Here is a 21777-nt window from a genome sequence, read left to right as displayed (position 1 = left end):
CAGGATATTGAGAAAATTAAAAAATAAATGTCTCCACCATATCTTCAGATACCTCTTTCAGAACCATAGGATGTAGTCCATCTGGTCCAGGCCTTCAGACCTTTCACCTTCCCAAGCATCTTCTCTGACGTATGCGCTCACTCCTGCCCCCTGACACACTCGAACTTCCTGCATGCTGCTAGTCTCGTCTTCGCTGAAGACTGAAGCAAAGTACATGAGAATAATGCCATGAGAATAATTCTATATCCTGGGACAGGAGAAATTTGACTTTCTGTTCTTTTTCTTATACAGATCCTGCTGCCGTGAATATCTTCACGGGGACTAGTAATGGTTGGCACTGGTTGTGGTATCAGTTGTTGTCGACCACACCATGGGACAAGGTACTGTATACACAATAGATCTTAGGGCTCCAGAGCAACTGGTATTGAGTTGCCTGGGACACATGCTGACCCATGACTTCATTTCTGATTTGTGTCCATGACAACAGCATCATTGCATTCACAATGAAGTTGTAGTTGAGTGGTAGCCCCTTTGAAGACCATAAGACATAGGAGCAGAAGTAGGCCATTTGGTACATTAAGACTGCTCTGCCATTCAATCTTGGGCTTCACCCATTCCTCTCCATTCCCAGCTTTCACCCCATACCCTTTGATACCCTGGCAAATCAAGAACCTACCTACCTCTGTCTTAAATACACACAATGACTTATCCTCCACAGCCGCTCATGGCAACAAATTCCACAGATTTACCACTCCTTGACTAAAGTAATTTCTCCACATCTCAGTTCTGAAAGGACCTCCTTCAATCCTGAAGTCACACCCTCTTGTCCTTCCTGAAGCAGGACCCTGTGTGTAAAAACTCTCCGACAAATTCCTGGCAGTAACCTTAGTTGTGTTATTTCTAGTTGGGAAAGCCTCTATCCTCTTGCTGAAAGTATCCACGATCACTGGAATATATTCCAGTCCTCCACGGGATGGAGGTAAATGTCCAACAAAATCAATCTGCAGGTTAACGCATGGTCCATCTACGGGGTAAGTGTCTTGAATTGCTTTTCTAGCCATTTTATCTGAGTTATATTGGGCACAAATCAAACAGCTCTTACTATAAAGTTATACTCCTCACATCCTCACATTTTTGCCACTAACACAGATTCCTCAACTGTTCCATAGATCTATCTGTGCCCACAAATATCCTGGCACTAATATATCATCTGGTTTATTTCACCTTCTGGCACCACAAATCTCCCATTATTAAGTACAATCTTATTCTGTATCTGTATTCCCGGATATTTCCCATAGTCTGCAGAATGATTTCCTCTCTGTACCTTCGCTCACTCTTGATCCTGTTGCAGTTCCGTGACAATGTCTATAGACTTACTGTTTGCTGGTTTCAGTGCCGTCACTCCCTCTATATCTTGATTCCGTTTTCCCCCACATCTTGCTCCCAGTTTATGGCGAACCCGTCAGCCTTCCTTTCCCCTTACAGGGATGACTTTAAGTGAGCTTCACCTTTTTCACTCCATCCGAGTTTCCTCATGCCATCTCAAATATCTGCTTCAACAAGGGTGTTGATGGTATTGGTTTACCATCTGCTCAGACATATCCTCTCACTTCCCATGGTAAATATTCAGTCAAACTGTTACAAACATACATAATATCTGAGTGTATGACTGACCCTGAAAGATATCAGTCTGGATGGCTGACAACAAAAGCTATAGCAGCAAGCTCTGCCACTTGTGCACTCATTGTTGTGGGTAACGTGATTGCAACACTTTCCATCTCTACTCCTTCCTCACCCTCCACATATATACCACCCTGTAAGTCTCTCTCCATCCTGAACTGATGACGATACAGCAACAAATATCCGTAAAGATGAAATTACTTGTTGAAAGTCTTTATTTTCCTCTCCTGATTTTAAAATGGGAATGAATGGTCCATTCTATACTTGTATTACTGTCACCTGACACTCTTGAGGTTCAGCTGGTAAGTTAAATTGTCTGCGAGCATGTTTGTACCATTAACACAGTTAACAAAGACATTACGGCCCCATAATAACAATGTCCTTCGGACTATTCGAGTTTGACTGACTGTTCTATCCTTGATACTACCATCCAGAATAAGCTGAATTGGAGTTTGTTCTGTTAAAATGGTGAGTGGATTAAGAACGACCATAGAAGTGAAATGGTTAACTATTGAAAACACTGCGGATAGATGCCACTCAGATGTTGTAAATCATCTGACGGGAGTAAGCTGTCGAGATGCACATGTCACTCTCTCCAGTCGGCCACGTGCCTCCTGGAGGAACACAGCTGATATTGTGTTACTGGTGGCCATGACTCCAAAGAGAATGTCTCAGAATTGTGTGGGGTCTAAAGAGCAGGGGTTTCTGCAAGGCCAGTTTCAAGATCTGACACCACCTTGGTGTGCTCTGTTTTCCATTCCCATGAATCTCCTTTCTTCAGGAGCTCCATAAACAGGTAAACGTTGCTGAGAAAGCCATTTATGTGATCTCTGCAATACCCTACCAAATCAACTTCAATCCCCTCTCATTTGTGGAGAGAGGTAGTTTTACCACTACATTCACACACTGTTTTGCACTCTCGTTTCCCAGGGGTTATGACCACTGTCCAGTAACTGACCTCCTGTAACATTTGCAGTAGTTCTTTACCTAACCCATAATGCTCCTCTTGGGTCTTTGTCTGTTACATTAGATCATCTCCATATTGAATTAAACACTGTTGAGATGAAAAAGCAATTGGCAACCATTGATGGAAAAAGGATGAATTATTAAATCATTATTGCAAACTGTCCATTTATACAATTGTCCTCTCCAAATGAAAGCAGTTTTATACTGATTCCCTGTTTGAAAAGGAATGGAACAAAATCCATTCCTTATTTGCAGTGCTATGAAACATCTTGCTACAGTATTCTGCTGGATCATGTTCTTGTGACTTGTTACTACAGTGCAGGCAGATAAAGTGGTCTGTATTCAATTCCCGGTAATCTATGGTGTGTCTCCAACTCTCATTAGATTTCTGAATCGGCCATATTGTAGATGCTATTTCACACAAAATTCACTGTCTTAACAAACTCTGACAAGTCTTCTCTACAGTTATTTCAGAAATCTATATTGCCTCAGGCATTTGGGATCAGGGCATTCTATAGACACCTCTCCTTGCATCCTGCCACAGTTGTGTTTGCAGTTAGAAAATACCACCTGGCGTCTAAAATAATTTTTCTGGCCTTTTGAGTCCTCTGCAATATCTTCAGCTTTCACCCACGTCTCCCCGTGTGTACATATCCTGTCCTCGTCGTCCTGCTGGAATGGCAATCGAGACCTGCTCTCTATAAACATTAACCTGCTAAATCCTAACAATAATTAGATCAAAAGGCAGATCAAAATCAAATCAAATTCAAATTTAATTAGCAATCAATCACACATGAATACAGCCGAACAAAACGGCATTCATCTGCAGCCAAGATGGGGTGGATGGGGTGGGGAGTGGCTCATTAGGCTGGAAGTGCAGCCCCCTACTAAGCACGGATGCCACGCTACGCGGCCTCCAGCATGTCCTCTCCTGGACTGCAGTAGCAGGCTACCCGTGGATACAAGCCTAGTCTTCACTACAACCGAGGCCACGCAGGTACGCCACCATCTGTCACATCACCATACAAGGGAAAAAAACCTCCAGCATCTTACATTGTCAATGTCTGGCAGGGTCTTTCGATCGCAAGAGAGCATCCACAACACTCACCTAGGGTCTCACTGCACACTGTCTTCATGCATCAACTCTGATGCCTCCTTTGCACTCATGTAGCAGACAGCAACACAGTCTGTACCCAGTCCAGCATCTCTGTCACAGAGCAGCTCTCTTATGGAGCAGACAGCAACACGGTCTGTACGCAGTCCAACACCTCCGTCAAAGAGCAGCTCACTCATGGAGCAGACAGTAACACGGTCTGTACGCAGTCCAACACCTCCGTCACAGAGCAGCTCACTGATGGAGCAGACAGCAACACGGTCTGTACGCAGTCTAGCACCTCCGTCACAGAGCAGCTCACTGATGGAGCAGACAGCAACACGGTCTGTACGCAGTCTAGCACCTCCGTCACAGAGCAGCTCACTGATGGAGCAGACAGCAACACGGTCTGTACGCAGTCTAGCACCTCCGTCACAGAGCAGCTCACTGATGGAGCAGACAGCAACACGGTCTGTACGCAGTCTAGCACCTCCGTCACAGAGCAGCTCACTCATGGAGCAGACAGTAACACGGTCTGTACGCAGTCCTGCACCTCCGTCACAGAGCAGCTCACTGATGGAGCAGACAGTAACACGGTCTGTACCCTGTCCAACACCTCCATCACAGAGCTGCTCACTGATGGAGCAGACAGTAACACGGTCTTTACCCAGTCCAACACCTCCATCACAGAGCAGCTCACTCATGGAGCAGACAGCAACACAGTCTGTACCCTGTCCAGCATCTCTGCCACAGAGCAGCTCTCTTATGGAGCAGACAGTAACACGGTCTGTACACAGTCCAACACCTCCATCACAGAGCAGCTCACTGATGGAGCAGACAGTAACATGGTCTGTATACAGTCTAGCACCTCCGTCACAGAGCAGCTCACTGATGGAGCAGACAGTAACACGGTCTGTATACAGTCTAGCACCTCCGTCACAGAGCAGCTCACTGATGGAGCAGACAGTAACACGGTCTGTATACAGTCTAGCACCTCCGTCACAGAGCAGCTCACTGATGGAGCAGACAGTAACACGGTCTGTACCCTGTCCAGCATCTCTGCCACAGAGCAGCTCTCTTATGGAGCAGACAGTAACACGGTCTGTACACAGTCCAACACCTCCATCACAGAGCAGCTCACTGATGGAGCAGACAGTAACACGGTCTGTACCCTGTCCAGCATCTCTGCCACAGAGCAGCTCTCTTATGGAGCAGACAGTAACACGGTCTGGACCCAGTCCAACACCTCCATCACAGAGCAGCTCACTGATGGAGCAGACAGCAACACAGTCTGTACCCTGTCCAGCATCTCTGCCACAGAGCAGCTCTCTTATGGAGCAGACAGTAACACGGTCTGTACACAGTCCAACACCTCCATCACAGAGCAGCTCACTGATGGAGCAGACAGTAACACGGTCTGTACCCAGTCCAACACCTCCATCACAGAGCAGTTCACTGATGGAGCAGACAGTAACACGGTCTGTACGCAGTCTAGCATCTCCGTCACAGAGCAGCTCACTGATGGAGCAGACAGTAACACGGTCTGTATACAGTCTAGCACCTCCGTCACAGAGCAGCTCACTGATGGAGCAGACAGTAGCATGGTCTGTATACAGTCTAGCACCTCCGTCAAAGAGCAGCTCACTCATGTAGCAGACAGTAACACGGTCTGTACGCAGTCTAGCATCTCCATCACAGAGCAGTTCACTGATGGAGCAGACAGTAGCATGGTCTGTACGCAGTCCAACACCTCTGTCACAGAGCAGTTCACTGATGGAGCAGACAGTAACATGGTCTGTACGCAGTCCAACACCTCTGTCACAGAGCAGTTCACTGATGGAGCAGACAGTAACATGGTCTGTAACAGTTCCTCAAATTCCTGGAGTCCAGAATTGTTTCTCATTTGTAGAAACAGACGATTAGTAAAGAAAAAAAATCTGTGGTTGGCTGCATTCGAATACATCACCGTCTTAATAACAGACCTGTTTACCGAATAAAATCAATTCCTCTAATATGTTCTTGAGCAGTTGCCAAGTCTATGAGCACAACCCTGTGGAGCACAGTAAGTTGTCCCAACTGCAGTTGCAAGAAAGAGTTTGTCTACCAGAAATATTGATGAACTGAAACAGCCTTGAATGGAGGGAGTGGTCTAAAATTCCTCTTTGCCGTGTGGTCTGATCAGCAGCTAGAGGAAGCGCATGGTTGAGGTTCTTGCCTCTAAAGGAGATTCTACCAATCATTAAATACAAGGGTTTACATACTTTTTCCAGCCTGGATTGTAAATATTGAAAAATAATATGTTCAATAAAGATATGAAAAGTATAATTGTTTTTGTTTATTAGTTTAGGCAGTTTGTGTTTGTTTATCATTGTGACTTAGATGAAGAACAGACCACATTTTATAAGTAACAGTACACCAGGTAATTGCAAAGGGTTCAAACCTCTTCTTGTAACACAATATCCTCCGTGGCATAGTCAAATCCGGTATTTGTGAGTGTCCACTGTATCCAGTTAAATTAATAGCATTCTGTATTTCCCAACGTTGCACTGAATGTGTCTGTGTGTAGGAATCTCCTGAATCACAACAAAATTTGATGGGATAGCCTCCTACCCTAGATTATACAAGGGTGTCTACCTGCACCGTCCCATGTCGCGGTACACACCCACGTAACTGAAGCCTGACACCGTCATTGTGCACTTGGAGTCCCAGTAGGTAACTCTGGATAAGGTCATGGCTTTTAATTGGCACCCTGGACATTATGTTGTGGGTAACGTGGTTGACACTCCAGTGACCATGGGGACTTTGTTTCATCCTGATCATTGCCAAATTGTCTGGGTTGCGGGCAATTCCTGGCAAAAAAAACCAAAAGAAGACCTTTGTGTCTGCAATTGGAATATTTCCATGTGTTCGGGTATTCATTAACTGGGAATGTAAGCATTCCGATCACATCCTCCACCATCTCATCTGCTAGGTGGCGCAGTTGAGCTCGACAGCAGCAGATCCTGATCAGCACCCCGTTTCCTTCATTCTGCCACTGCTCACCTTGTTCTCTTATAAAGGCCGTTTTAGAATCCTGTTTCTCCTTATCCTCATTATATTTCTCCCTTACTTCCTCTTCCAATACTCGTATCATCCTTCTGAGAACCCATGCTTCAGTATGTATGGGATCTGTAGGATCAAACATTTCACCCACACTTCTGTTCTCTTCAGTACTGTGCAATGCCAAGCTCCCCAGACAGTGACTGCTCTGCTGTTGTGTCAAATTCTGCCGATCCAAAGTAGGACAAGAAACACTCGAGAAAACCGGCCACAGCCAAATCACAAATGCGGAAAGATGCTCCCCTTTCCGATTTTTGCACTTGCTTGAGAGTCTCCACCGGCTCACTTCGATTAGTTCCTGTAACTTTGAATCTAGCCTTCGCTAAATCACCCTGCGTCCCCGGCCTTTGTACCTGTTCCTCCGGCAGGGCTAAGTGTAACACTGAAGTTAGACACAGAAGGGTTAGCTTCCGTTCCTAAGCCTCATTAATCCTGTCCTGGTGAACATCAGCAGAATAAACTCCTCCCTGGCCCAGTGACCAGGGAGCAGAACTGGGTTTGATGAACTCAGCAACATCTTCAGAGTCCGACACCATGTGTCACTTTAAACATAACTCTGGGTTCAGCAACTGTGAAGGTTAAACATCCAGCATGCATCTTAAACTTTTTTCCCAGTGAACTCAATTGTACGCGGCCAGGAACGATGACCAAGTGAATTGCTTCCCACAGTCTGAACAGGTGAACTGCCTTTTCCCAGTTTGATCTCGGTGGTGCGTCTCCAGGTGGAATGAGAGAGTGAATCACTTCCCTCAGCTCGTTCTTTATTCTGTCAATTCATCAAGTCAGATATCAGATGTAATGAATCCCTCAAACAATCAATGCAGTTGAAGAACTGATCTCCGGTGAATAAATGCTGGTGTGTTCTCAGCACCCCGGTTCCAGTGAATAACACTGAGCTACAACAGAAAACAAAACACGTTTCAGACACAAAACACGTTTCCAGCTGGGATGAGATATTTCTTCATCTCCAAGGATCAACAGCAGATTATGTCGGTGTCACAAAGGAAATATCTGGTCATTCTGTAAATATCCGGACAGAGACAGCAAAACTGACGTGTTGATGTGTTTGAGGTTCCTTGCATTTTTAAAACTTTTTGCCGTTTTCGACCTGTAAAAATATTTACAAAATACATCAATCGGTGAAGGACAGCATTTTGGGCGGTTTCTGATCAGGTACTTTAGTATACGAAATTAAAGAGAACACTATTGTCTAATGGAAAGAAATATCAAAAATCTGAAATGCCAAGAGACTTTGGAGTCTTTGTGCAGGAATCACGGAAGGTTAATTTGCGGTTTGAGTTGGCGATGAGGAAGGCAAATGTGATGTTTAGATAGAACTAAAATGTTCATTTAGATAGGACTAAAATATACAAATATAAAGCACCGGTGAGGCCTCTCTTGGAGTATTGTGATCAGTTTTGGGACCCTTTTCTCAGAAAATTTGTGCATAGGTTTCAGAGGTGGTTCATGAATATGATTCTGGGATTGAAATGCTTGACACATGAGTTGCTCCGGGCCTCTGGTGTAGAATTCGGGAAAATTATGAGGGTCCTGATTGAAACCTATCAAATGTTGAAAAGTGTCGTTGGAGTGGATCTGTAGAGAATGTTTCCTCCAAGACCAGAGGACGCAGCCTCAAAATAGAGGGATCTCTTTTTAGAATAGAAATAAGGGGGAAATTCTTTAGCCAGCGAGTGGTGAATCTGCAGAGTTCGATGTGGCAAAATGGATCAGCTATGATGAAATGTAAATATGTGTAGTGTAAATGTCCGTAATGGCGGGAAGAGAGACCCCGATGATCTTCTCAGCTGACCTCTCTATCCGCTGCAGGGCCTTGCGATCCGAGATGGTGCAATTTCCGAACCAGGCAGTGAAGCAGCTGCTCAGGATGCTCTTAATACAACCCCTGTAGAATGTGATGAGGATGGTGGGGGGGGGGGGGGGGGGGGAGGAGATGGACTTTCCTCAGCCTTTGCAGAAAGTAGAAACGCTGCTGGGCTTTCTTTGCTATGGAACTGGAGTTGAGGGACCAGGTGAGATTCTCCACCAGGTGAACACCATGAAATTTAGTGCTCTTAAAAATCTCTACCGAGGAGCTGTCGATATTCAGCGGGGAGTGGTCGCTCCGTGCCCTCCTGAAGTCAACAATCATCTATTTTGTTTTGTTCACAAGCAGAGGCAGGTTGTTGGCTCTGCACCAGTCCGTCAGCCGCTGCACCTCCTCTATGTAAGCTGACTTGTCATTCTTGCTGATGAGACCCAACACTGTCGTGTGATCGGCGAACTTGATGATGTGCTTCAAGCTATGTGTTGCAGCATAGTCGTGGGTCACCAGAGTGAACAGTGGAGTGAACAAACAGCCCTGGGGAGCCCCCGTGCTCAGTGTGATGGTGTTGGAGATGATGCTCCCGATCCGAACTGGGTGAGGTCTCCCAGTCAGGGAGTCTAGGATCCAGTTGCAGAGGGAGGTGTTCAGGCCCAGTAGGCTCAGCTTTCCAGTCAGTTTCTGAGGGATGATTGCGTTGAATGCTGAACTGAAGACTATGAACAGCTTCCAAACGTATGTGTCTTTTTTGCCCAGATGGGTTAGGGCCAGGTGGAGGGTGATGGCAATGGCGTAATCTGTTGAGCAGTAGGGACGGTACGCAAACTGCAGGGGGTTCAGTGAGGGCGGCAGCAGTGTCTTGATATGCCTTATGACGAGCCTCTCGAAACACTTCATGATGATGGATGTGAGTGCAACGGGACGGTAGTCATTGAGGCAGGACACTGAATACCTATGACACGGGGACGATGGTAGCAGCCTTGAAGCACATTGGAACGGTGGCGCTGCTCAGGGAGATGTTGAAGATGTCAGTCAGAACATCTGCTAGCTGGTCTGCACATCCTCTGAGCACTCTACCAGGAATGTTGTCTGGTCCAGCAGCCTTCCGTGGGTTGATCCTGCACAGGGTTCTTCTCACATCGGCCACGGTGAGACACAGCACCTGGTCATTTACAGGAGGGGTGGACTTCCTCGCCGCCACGTCATTTTTCCGCCTCACACCGGGCGTAGAAGTTATTCAGCGCATCTGGGACGGAGGCATCACCTGCACAGTCAGGTCATGTTGTCCTGTAGCTGGTAATGTCCTGGATGCCCTTCCACATGCCCCGCGTGTCATCGCTGTCCTGGAAGTGGCTGTGGATACGGCAGTCGGTCAAGTATGTATACCTGATGCTTTATTACCAATGCTTATTGACTGCTTACATACTGATACGCACCTTGGCAAGGAGGGAATGTGTAACATTTTGCTACGCACCTGGTGGCACCCTAGGTTGAATGAGGCGGCACACAATAAAATACGGTCATGTTTAATATGTCCAAAAATGAATGCGGGAAAAGGAGTAAAGTGCGCTTCAGGGGGGGAAAAAAAAACACCTTCCAGGCGATCCATTTGAATGCTTCCAGCTTGATTTCATTGAATTACCGCGTGTACAATGTTATAAGTATTGTTTAACAGTTGTAGACGTGTTCAGTGGATGGATTGAAGCCTATCCAACCACCAACAACAAAGGCTCAACGATAGTGAGCCTGTTACTCACAGAGATTATACCAGGATTTGGGGTACCCCGACACATAAGCTCAGATAATAGTCCTCACTTTGTAGGAAGGATAAATAAGGAGTTGTGTGAGGTATTGCATATCGAGCAAGAGTTCCACTGTACCTACCACCCTAGGGTGGCAGGTATAGTGGGAAGAGCTAACGGCACCTCGAAAAACAAATTGGCCAAACTGATGTCTGAAACTGGCCTAAATTGGCTAAAGGTTCTCCCATTGGCACTGTACCACATGTGGATCACTCCTCATTCGACTACTGGGGTGTCAGCCGCCGAGGTCATTTATGGGAACCCGGGAAGAACTCCATGGAATGCCAATACCCAACCCCCCCACCCAAGTTGATCTCAACGTCATGTGGGACTATACTACATGGCTAATCCTGGTAGCATTACATTTACTCTGACCCCCTGCTCCCCGGGTGAAAGATGATGTGAACTCGTCGATTACAATGCCAATGAATATGAAGGAGAGGTCGTAATCTTTCTCATTGAAGTGTGGTACATTAGTGATGTGAATGCCACAGGTGACTTGTTCTCCGAGTCAAAAGTAGCACAAATTGCTGGAAAAACTCAACAGGCTGGGCAGCATCTATGGAAAAGCATACAGTCGACGTTTCAGGCCGAGATCCTTCCGCAGGACTGGAGAAAAAAAAGACGAATAGTACTGTAGTGTTTTGGGGGAAACATTGTGGAAAACAGTTAGTAAAAAGAAGAAAAAAAACAAGGGATTAAAAAGCTGTTCTAATGGGATGTATGCTGGAAGATCCAAGTGCAGCCACAGAGCCTTTGACAAGTACAGCACAGAAACTGGCCCTTCTGCCCAATCTAACCCATTTAAACCATCGACCTGCTCCGGGACCATAGTCCTCTCTACCTATCCAGACTTTGCTTAAACATTGAAATCGAGCTCGTGTGCACCACTTGTGCTGGCAGTTCATTCCAGACTCTCTCGGCCCTCTGAGTGAAGAAGGTACCCCTCATGTTCCCCTGAAATCTCAATCTTCCACGTTCTATGAAATAAAGTCCTGACCTCCAATCTTACTCCAGGTCATCTAGACACGGGAACATCCTTGTCAACTTACCCTGTCCACTTCCAACGGTATTGAGATTGCTCCTTCAGATAGGTAACCAAAACTGCACACAGTACTCCAGATTACTCCTGGAACACCACGTGGTGAAGTGCCGGCCATTTTACCTGCCGTGGGAGATTTCAGCGATCACTTTGGTGCAGATGTACATCCCACCTCAGGCTCCAAATGAACTCTGCGATGTGATCAACAGGAACAAATAGCACATCCTGATGCCATCACCGTCATTATGGGGGATTTGATACAGGCCAGCTTGAAAAAGTCTCGAAATAATGATTACCAAGTAATCACTTGTGGTACCAGAGAAGCCAACACCCTGGGCCACCTTCAAGATCACTTACCGAGCTATCCCATGTCCACACTCTGGAATGTCTGATCACCTGGTTGTACATCTTCTCCCAGCATATCATAAGACACCAAATACTGCAACAGCAGCAGTGAGGACCAAGAAGATGTGGAGAAGTGAGGCACAGGAGCACTGACAGGACAACTTTGATTCGGGTGTATTCAGGGACTCATCTTCGAGTGTGAGTGCGTACGCCACAGCAGACACCAACTTCATTAAAACCTGTGTGGATGAGTGTGTGCCAACAAGAACTTATTATACATACCCCAGATCAAAAGCTGTGGATGACCAGGAGGCTCGTTACAGCTATGACATTTAAGTCTGGCGACCCAGGTCTGTACAAATAAATGAGGCATGACTTGCAGAAGGCTAATTCAAGAGCTAAGAAACAATTCCAAGAGAGGTTTCATGCGACATCGAATGAATGTTAATTTTGGCAGGGTGTGCAGACCATTACATCCTACAAACGTAATGCTCTGAAAACCAGAGCTGACCAATTGGCGGGGGTATTAAAATACACTTTCAATCTCATTGCTATGGTTGGAAGCTCCCACCTGCTTCCAAAGGGCTGTAATTATACCAGTGCCCGGGAAGAGCAGGGAGAGCTGCCTTAATGACTGTTGTAACACTCTTATCTTAGGTGATGAAGTGCTTTGAGAGTTGGGTTATGGCTGAAATCAACTCCTGTTTCAGCAAGCACTTGAACCACTGCAATTTGCCCATCACCCAATACTCCAAGTGAGCTCTCGCCTGTGCTTTTTAAAGATTTAATAACACATCTTTGTGTGTATATTCTAGTCCTCATGAAATTAATGCATACATATTATTTGCCTTCCTTGCCAACGACTCAGCCTGCAAATTAATCTTCAGGGAATCCAGCACGAGGACTCCCGAGTGTCTTTGCAGCTCAGATATTTGAAATTCCCCTCCATTTAGAAAATGGCCTGCGCTTTTATTTCATATAATGAACAGCACGATAATACACCTCGCGAAATACTGTCAAAATGAGTTTTGTGTCTGAAATAAATTTTCTGTTGCAACTCAGTGAAATCCACTGGAACTGGGGTGCTGAGAATACATCAGCATTTGTCCACTGGAGGTCAGTTATTCAACACACTGATTTTGCATTGATGAGCCATTGCTGACACCATATTGTGTATGTTATTGAGGGACAGTGCAGAGCACACCAGGACATCCGCATGCAGGACACTCAACGGGTCTTTATTGACAACCCTGCTTGTATGGTGTGTGAACTCCTCCCATGTGGGCGTGGCGAACTGAGTGGCAGAGGAATGACACTGTTAACTACCACTACACTTGCATCAGTACAGATGAATAATGAATATACAATTGGGAAACAATACACTTTATTGGAAAACATGTAACCTTCAATCGAGCATTTGAACATTATGAGGATACTCTTCAGTAGTAATCCAAATTTAATCACTTCCGAATATCTTTAAGTAAAACTATCAAGAGCAACTTCTATACTTATCTGATTACCTGATACCTCCTCGATATTCAGCTTCTCTTTCGCCTGCTTTATTTCTAAATCATTTGGTGACAAATGTATCTGTTTCTCTCCTCCATTGTCTCTGCATTGGCTGAGAGGATGGAAAAGATTGCCTCACATTAACCACCCTTGTGGATGCTGACTATGAAGTGAACTACCCTTCAGCTCTGGGTGCAAAGTGTAAGTGTTTGCCCAACTGACTAAGGGGTCAACTGTTCCTTCACTGTCGCCATTGTTGATTGTCTGAAAGATAAATCGGAGTGTATCATCATCTCCATCCAGAGCATCCCATCGGCAACGTGCCTATGGACCTCAGCTTGCAGAGAACATTCACTATCTACAAGTGGGTTCATATGATGCCAATCTAAACTCTCTGGAGCAGTCTGGATTTGATAGACTGATGAATTGGCTTTGTCCATGACATGATATGTCCCTGCAAATCTCAGAGATATGATAGGCCCTGGCTAATATATTGAGATTGAAAACTTTTGTCATCTTTCCAACTCCCGAGGTTTTATTCGTATGTCAACATCAGCTGTACTCTGCTGTGTTTTCTTTCCCACATTATGTTCTGCAAATTAATGGACTTCCTTAGTAGTGTGCATTAATTTCTGTACACATTACACTTTTGCAGTACCATCTGCTGTCTCGGGTTTGTATTGCGGACTGGTCACTCACAGTTTCACTGCCGGCTTGTAAAGTGAAATGCTGCATTTCCCTGTGCTCACCCAGATGGCACGGTTTCCAACACTCTTGTCTCTCTAAGAGAAGGTGAAGTAAATTCACTGGCTTACAATTGGACAATGACAAGACCATTTACACTGAGAGTCACAGATTTATACAGCGCAAGAACCTGTCCACACCTTCTTCACTACCTTGTCCACGTGTGTCACCACTTTCAGGGAACTCCGTACTTGTATCCCTCTGACCCTCTGTTCTGTCACTCTCCCTGGGCTCTGTCATTCACTCTGTATGTTCTGCCCTGGTTTAACTTCCCAAAATCAATCACTTTTTGCTTGTCCGCGTTCTTTAGATCACGTTCCCAGCTGGTCTCCATCCCACTGTAATCACAGACAATGCTCACTTTCACGACACACCAGCTTAGTGTCATCCAGACCCTCACTAATTGTTCAACCTACATTCTCCTCCAAATCATTCACAAACGTGACCAACACCAGTTCACTGCAAGATAAAAGTGAAAGTAGAGACAAGTGAAACAAAGAGCAGGAGAGTGCTGGTGAGGGGAACTCGTTGGGTCTGGTGTCCAGGTGGAAACAGAGAGCTCTGTGGATTTCCTGGTGGGCTTTTCATAGTGAACGTAGGGCCAGGAATCTTGAAATTATTGCTAAGATTTTGTGTGTGTTGCTTGGATTTCCAGCAGCAGCAGATTTTCACTTGTTTGTGACCAGGAAATTCTGTTTGTTGCAGGCAGAGTGAATATACTTGACAAAGTGGACTCCCAATCTACACGGGGTCTCACTGACATAGAGGAGTCTGCACTGGAAGTATCAGATACATTAGTTCAACCTGACAGGCTCACAAGTCAAATGTTGTTTCACCTGGAAAGGCTCTTTGTGATCCAGAAAGGAGCTGAGGGAGGAAGTAAATGGGGGTTTGTAGAAATTCCCTCTCTTGCAAGGATATGTTCCAGGATGGAGATTAGTTGGGGGAGGGGTGTAAAGATAGGAAGTTAGGAAGCGGTTTTGTCAAGATAACTGCAGGTTATATAAAAAGTCAGCGCGTGTGAATCCGTTTTGTGAGCTCTGCCACGTGCCACAGTCAGTGTCTTTCTCGGGTTAGCTATCACCTGAATGTGCCAGGGTGGATGGTGGAGGGTTTACAGGGATGCCGAGTGAAAGGCCTCTCCCCAGTGTGAACTCACAGATGTTTGTTCAGTTGAGATGACTGACTGAATTCCTTCCCACAGTCTGAGCATCTGAAAGGCTTCTCCTCAGTGTGAATTCGATGATGCTCCTTCAGTTGAGAAGACGGAGTGAATACCTTCCCACATTCAGAACAGGTGAACGGCCTCTCCCCAGTGTGAACTCGCTGATGAACTTTCAAGTCAGATGACCGAATGAATTCCTTCTCACAGACTGAGCAGGTGAATGGTTTCTCCGCAGTGTGAACTAACTGGTGTGTCAGTAGGTGAGATGATCGAGTGAACCTCTTCCCACATTCGGAGCAGGTAAATGGTCTCTCCCCAGTGTGAAGTCGCTGATGCACTTTCAAGTCAGATGACCGTGCAAATTGTTTCCCACAATCTAAGCAGGTGAATGGTTTCTCCCCTGTGTGAACTCGTTGATGTATTTTTAAGTCAGTTGAGCGTGTGAATTCCTTCCCACAGACTGAGCAGGTGTACGGCTTCTCCCCAGTGTGAATTCGCTGATGGACTTTCAAGTTATACGACCATGTAAATTCCTTATCACAATCTGAGCAGTTGAATGTTCTCCCCAGTGTGAACAAACTGATGTTTCTTCATTTGAGCTGACTGACTGAATCCCTTCCCACATTCAGAACAGGTGAACGGCCTCTCCCCAGTGTGAATTGCATATTCCTTTAAAAGGGTGGATGACCGACTGAATCCTTTCCCAAATTCAGAGCAGCTGACTGGCCTCTCCCTGGTGTGAACTGACTGGTGACTCAGTAGCTGATTTGACCAAATGAATCCCTTTCCAAATTCAGAGCATGTGAATGTTCTGTCTCCGGTGAGAACTAACTGGTGTATCTGTAGATCAGATGACCAAGAGAATCCCTTCCCATAGTCGAAGCAGGTGAATGGCCTCTCCCAGTGTGAACTTGCTGGTGTCTCTGTAGTGTTGAAAAGTGAGTGAATCCCTTCCCACAGTCTGAGCAGATAAACGGCATCTTCTCAGTGTGAACTCACTGGTGTTCATCATTCATTTGAGATGATTGCGTGAATCCTTTCCCACATTCAGAGCAGGTGAATGGCTTCTCCCCTCTGTGAACTTGCTGATGTCACTATGATGTGGTTGAGTGTGTGAATGCCTACCCACAGTCTGAGCTGGTGAATATTCGGATATATCTTCAGCATCATTGACAGAATGAATTGCTTCCCACAGTCAGAACAGGGGGATCATTTCACTACGGTGCGAACTTCCTGATGTATCTTCAGACTGGATGACTGAGTAATTCCCCTCTCTCACACAGAGCGGGTGAATGGCCTCTCCCCACTGTGTACTCACTGGCGTGTCTGTGGCTAGCCTGTGAGTGAATCCCTTCCCACGCTGAGAGAAGGAGAATGATATCTCACTGCAATCAATTCTGTGGCAATTCAGAAAGTCAGATGTTTGAATCCCTTGTACAATCAATGCAGTTGAAGAACTGATCTCCAGTGAACAAATGCTGGAGTGTTCTCAGCACTCCAGTTCCAGTGGATATCACTGAATTACAACAGGAAACTTCATTTCAGTCTCAAAATACATTTCCAGTTGGAATGAGATAATTCTTCATCTACAAGGATTGGAAATCGACGTGTTGGTGTAGCGAGGAAAATATTTTGTCACTCCTTAAACATTCAGACAGAAAGAGAAAAACTGACATGTTGTTGTGTTTGGGATTCCTGTACACAAGTGTTCTGCCATTTTGAAGCTGTAAAAATATTTACAAAAGACATCAACGGGTGAAGGACAATATTTCAGGAGAGATTTTAATCTGTGGTGAGAACTTATGAACATAAGAAATAGGAGCAGGAGTAGGCCATCTGGCCTGTCGAGCCTGCTCCATCATTTAATGAGATCATGGTTGATCTGGCAATGGATTCATCTCAACTTCCCTGCCTTTTCCCCATAACCCTTAATTCCCCTACTACCCCAAAATCTATCCAACCTTGTCTTAAGTATATTTACTGAGATTGCCTCCACTCTTTCATTAGGCAGAGAAATCCACAGATTCACCACCCTTTGGGAAAAGCAGTTCCTCCTCATCTCCATCCCAATTTCACCCGAATCTTCAGGCAATGTCCTCTAGTTCTAGTCTCATCTACCAGTAAAAACAACTTATCTACCTCTATCTTATTTATCCCTTTCATAATTTTATATGTTTCTAAAAGATCTCCTTTCAGTGTGATACCTGGCATCACAATGTTACCCAGTTCAACTCAAGTTGAGATATACCACAGGCTGCTGTAGGAAGTGACGGGGAGATGGCTGAGCCTCTGGCAATGACTTTTGTATTATCATTCAGGATGGGAGAAGAACCAGAGGATTGGAAGACATTGTTCCCTTGTTCAGGAAAGGGAGTTGAGGTAACCTAGGAAATTATTTTGAGAAATATAATTTGATTACGACTAGTCAGCATGGCTTTGTCAAGGGCAGGTAATGCTTTACAACCCTGATTGAATTCTTTGATGATGTAACAGAGCACACTTATGAAGTTAGAACATTGGTTGTAGTGTACATGGCTTTCAGTAAGGATTTTGACAAGGTTCCTCATGTGAGGCTCATTCAGAAAGTAATGAGGCAAGGATCCAAGGAGACCTTGCTTTGTGGATCCAGTATTGGCTTGCCCACAGAAGGTAAAGGGTGGTTGTAGATGGTTCATATTCTTCATGGAGGATGGTGAACAACAGTGTTCCACAGGGATCTGTTCTGGGACCCCTCTCCTTTCTAATTTTTACAAATGGCTTCAATGAGGAAGTAGAAGTTTGCTGATGACACAAAAATCGGGGTGTTGTGCATAGTCAGGATGGTTGTCAGAGTTTACTGCGCCACATTGATAGGATGCAAAATTGGGCTGAGAGGTGGCAGATGGAGTTCAACCCAGTGGTTCATTTCAGTAGGTCCAATTTGAAGGCAGAACACAATATTAATGTTAGGACTCGTGGCAGTGTGGAGGATCAGCAAGATCTTGGGTTTCGTGTCTATAGAAGATGCAAAGCTGTTGTGCAGGTTAACAGTGTTGTTAAGAAAGCCTTCATTAAACATGGGACTGAAATCAATAGCAGTGAGGTAATGTTACCTATATATGAGGCATTAGTTAGTCTCCACTTTTGGTACTTCTGGTATTCAATTCAATTCTGGTCACCTCACTATAGGAAGGATGAGGATACAATAGAAACAGTGCAGAGATTTATGAGGATGTTGCTTGGATTGGAGAACATGCCTTATGAGAATCGGTTGAGTGAACTTTGGAGTGACAGTAGACGAGAGGTGACCTGATAGAGGTGAATAAGATGATGAGGTCCAGAGTCTTTTTCCCCAAGACTGAAATGGGACTGAAGTAGCGTTAAAGTGCTTGGAAGTAGGTACAAGGGGGTTGTCAGAGTTAAGTTTTTCACACAGAGAGTGGTGGGTGTGTTGAATACACTGCGGAGGTGGGAGAGGTGGATACAATAGGGTATTTCAAGAGACTCTCAGATAGATACATGGAGCTAGGAAAAGTAGAGGGCTATGTGGTAGGGAAATTCTAGGCAATTTCTCAGTTAGGTTGCATGGTCGGCACAACTTTATGGACCGAAGGGCGTGTAATGTACTGTAGATTTCTATGTTTCTATATGAACTCCTCATGTTCTAACAAGGCAAGGATCAGGCATCCTGACTGACCATCAAATTCTCTTACTGTATTCCTGTCTGTATGAGAATGGGCTATTTCTGTCTCCAATCAACCTGTGACTTGGCTCAATTTGTCCTGACTTTTGGTATTATTAGCAAGTTCTGGTCATGTTTCAGAACAATACAAAGAGCACTTATTACTACATGTATGATCCTGGAGATTTTCTAATTATATCCATCCCCTCCCCCCAAAATGAAAATGAAGGTTAGGGTAATAGTTTTTCTCATTGGAGAGTGGCAATTTTGTGATGTGAACCCACAAGTCACTTGTCATCGAAGACAAAGCTGTTTTATATCGTTATTTACCAAGAGAGAACTAAAACTAACGGAAGGACTTTTTGTTTGCCATGCAGCACTAATTGACATTTTTACTGCTAACTAGAAGGTAGACTTTTCATCCGAGATTAATTGGGAAATACATTTTTGTTCCGAGTTACTAATCCTTGGATTTACATAGCTGGAGTTCGGCAGTGTTTGGGAGATACATTTAGTCGCATTTCTTCCGACAATACGGGGACAACGCTGGAACTGTCACCCATGGTTGCCTTTTAACCCAGAAGGCACTACGATTGAGAAACCTGTCTCTCAGGCACAAATGCGCATGCGCCAGAGAAACAGCGGCGGCTCCAGCGTTCAACAGCTGACAGTTCCCCGGCACCCGGGTACGGATCATTGGGCTGAGAGAGAGGGAAAGGACCAGTGTGGCAAGATCACACGGTAATAGCCCTTCAATCGCGTTTGAGACGCCAGTGATTAAATCCCACCCGGACACACCTCCTACCTACGGCCGATCCTTGTGAGCCTCTCGTCTACTGAGCGCATGTGCGATATTTGGGCGTGCCTCAGACCTCTGCGCATGCGTATGTGAACAAACAGGAGTAAATCTGCATTTGCGGAAATCCAAAGCAACACACGGAAAACGCTGGAGGAAAATCAGGGAGGCCGGCAGCATCTATGGAGAACAGTGAACAGTCAGCGTTTCAGACCGAGACCCTTCTTCAGGACTCGAAAGGAAGTGAGGGAGTAAGAATGTGGAGGAAGGTAAGGTGATAGGTGCACACAAAGTACACTGCAGATGTTGTGGTCAAATCAAGACGTACAAAAAAGCTGGATGAACTCAGCAGGTCGGGCAGTATCCGTTAAAAGAAGCAGTCAACGTTTCGGGTCGAGACCCTCGGTGATAGGTGAAACCGGGAGAGTTGCGGGGTGAAGTAAAGAGCTGGGAAGTTATTGGTGAGAGAGATAAAGGGCTGGAGAATAACAACAACAACAACAACAACAACAACAACAACAACAACAACAACAACAACAACAATAAAAACTTTTGATCCCGAGTGGGGAATACTTTCGTTACGGCAGCAATATTGAAAAATACACTTAGCAGCGTGCAGACTTTACTGATAATAAAATATAGAATAATAATATACACAATAATAATTTTCTAATATCTAATAATAATGTATGAAATAATATTGCAGAGACTATTGGACTATGATGTGTGTTCACCTGTCGCATAAAGATGAACTGTTGTATCTGCTTATTGTATTTGATCCAAAGGAATTTCTGTAACAAGCCTGTTGACAGCGGAGCTGAGTGAGTGTGTTCGAAAAGGGGTTGAAGGCTCCACTGCCTATGCAGTAGGTCATGGAGTGGATGTGACAGGTTGTCCGTAATGGAGAACGGTTTGTTCAGTGACCGCCTCTCCATCAATAACTCGAAAGGCTCCAGTTTGTGGCCAACAACGGTTCCAGCCTTTTTGATGAGTTTATGTTGTCTTTTTACATCACAGCACTGATGCTGCTCCCCCAACGTAAAGCAGCAAAGGAGACTGCACTCACTACAACATACTGGCAAAAGATATGCGACATCCTGCCTCACATGTTCAAGGATCTCGGCGTTCTTAAAAACATAGAGTCTGCTCATGCGCTACTTGTAAACAGCCTTGGTGTTGGTCTTCCAGTCAAGTCTGTTCTCGAGGTGAACACCGAAGTATTTGTACTCCTCGACCATTTCAACGTCTTCTCCCAGAATATATACAGGACTTGTCACAGTCCTCATCTTCCTAAAATCAATCACCATTTCCTTGTTTTTGGCCATATTCAGGAGCAGGTGATTCCTCTCTCACTATTGCACAAACCTGTCCACTGGTCCTCTGTACTCCGACTCCTGTCCATCTCTGATGCACCCAACTACCGCACAGTCATCAGAGAACTTCTGAAAGTGGCAAGACTCAGAGATGCACTGAAAGTCTGAAGTGTACAATGTGAACAGAAACAGAGACAGGACAGTGTGAGGCCCCAGTGCCACTCACCACCACCTCAGGTAGTCCCTCTATCAGGAAGGCAGTAATCCTGGAGTTAGTGAATATGTCTACGCCCATTCTTTGCAGCTTTTTGCTCAGAAGACGAGGCTGGATTGATTTTTTTTGAGGATGTGGATTCTGATTGATTTTTTGAGGATGTTACTAAGCACATTAATGAGGGTGGAGCTGTAGATGTAGTGTATATGTATTTTAGCAAGGCATTTGATAAGGTACCCCATAACAGTTTTGAGAGGTAAGGAGGCATGGTATCCAAGAGCACATTGCTTCGTGGATCCAGAACTGGCTTCCCACAGAAGGCGAAGAGTGGTTGTAGACGGGTCATATCTTGCATGGAAGCCGGTGACCAGTGGTGTGCCTGAGGGATCTGTTCTGAGACCCTTACTCTTCGTGATTTTGATAAATAACCTGGATGAGGAAGTGGAGGGAAGGGTTAGTGAATTTGCTGATGACACAAAGGTTGCGAGTGTTGTGAATAGTATGGAGGGCTGTCAAAGGTTAC

At 45.2% G+C, this 21777-nt stretch overlaps 1 pseudogene; it reads right to left on the bottom strand.

Annotated features, from left to right (window-relative positions):
• Positions 1-6945: 6945 nt before the first annotated feature.
• Positions 6946-21777, bottom strand: part of LOC140724919 (uncharacterized) — a 47222-nt pseudogene continuing 32390 nt past the window's right edge.

The sequence above is a fragment of the Hemitrygon akajei genome, chromosome 1, assembly GCF_048418815.1.
Source record: "Hemitrygon akajei chromosome 1, sHemAka1.3, whole genome shotgun sequence".
Taxonomy (NCBI): Eukaryota; Metazoa; Chordata; class Chondrichthyes; order Myliobatiformes; family Dasyatidae; genus Hemitrygon; species Hemitrygon akajei.
Note: the sequence above shows the minus strand (reverse complement) of the source record. Positions and strands in the feature narration are given on the sequence as shown.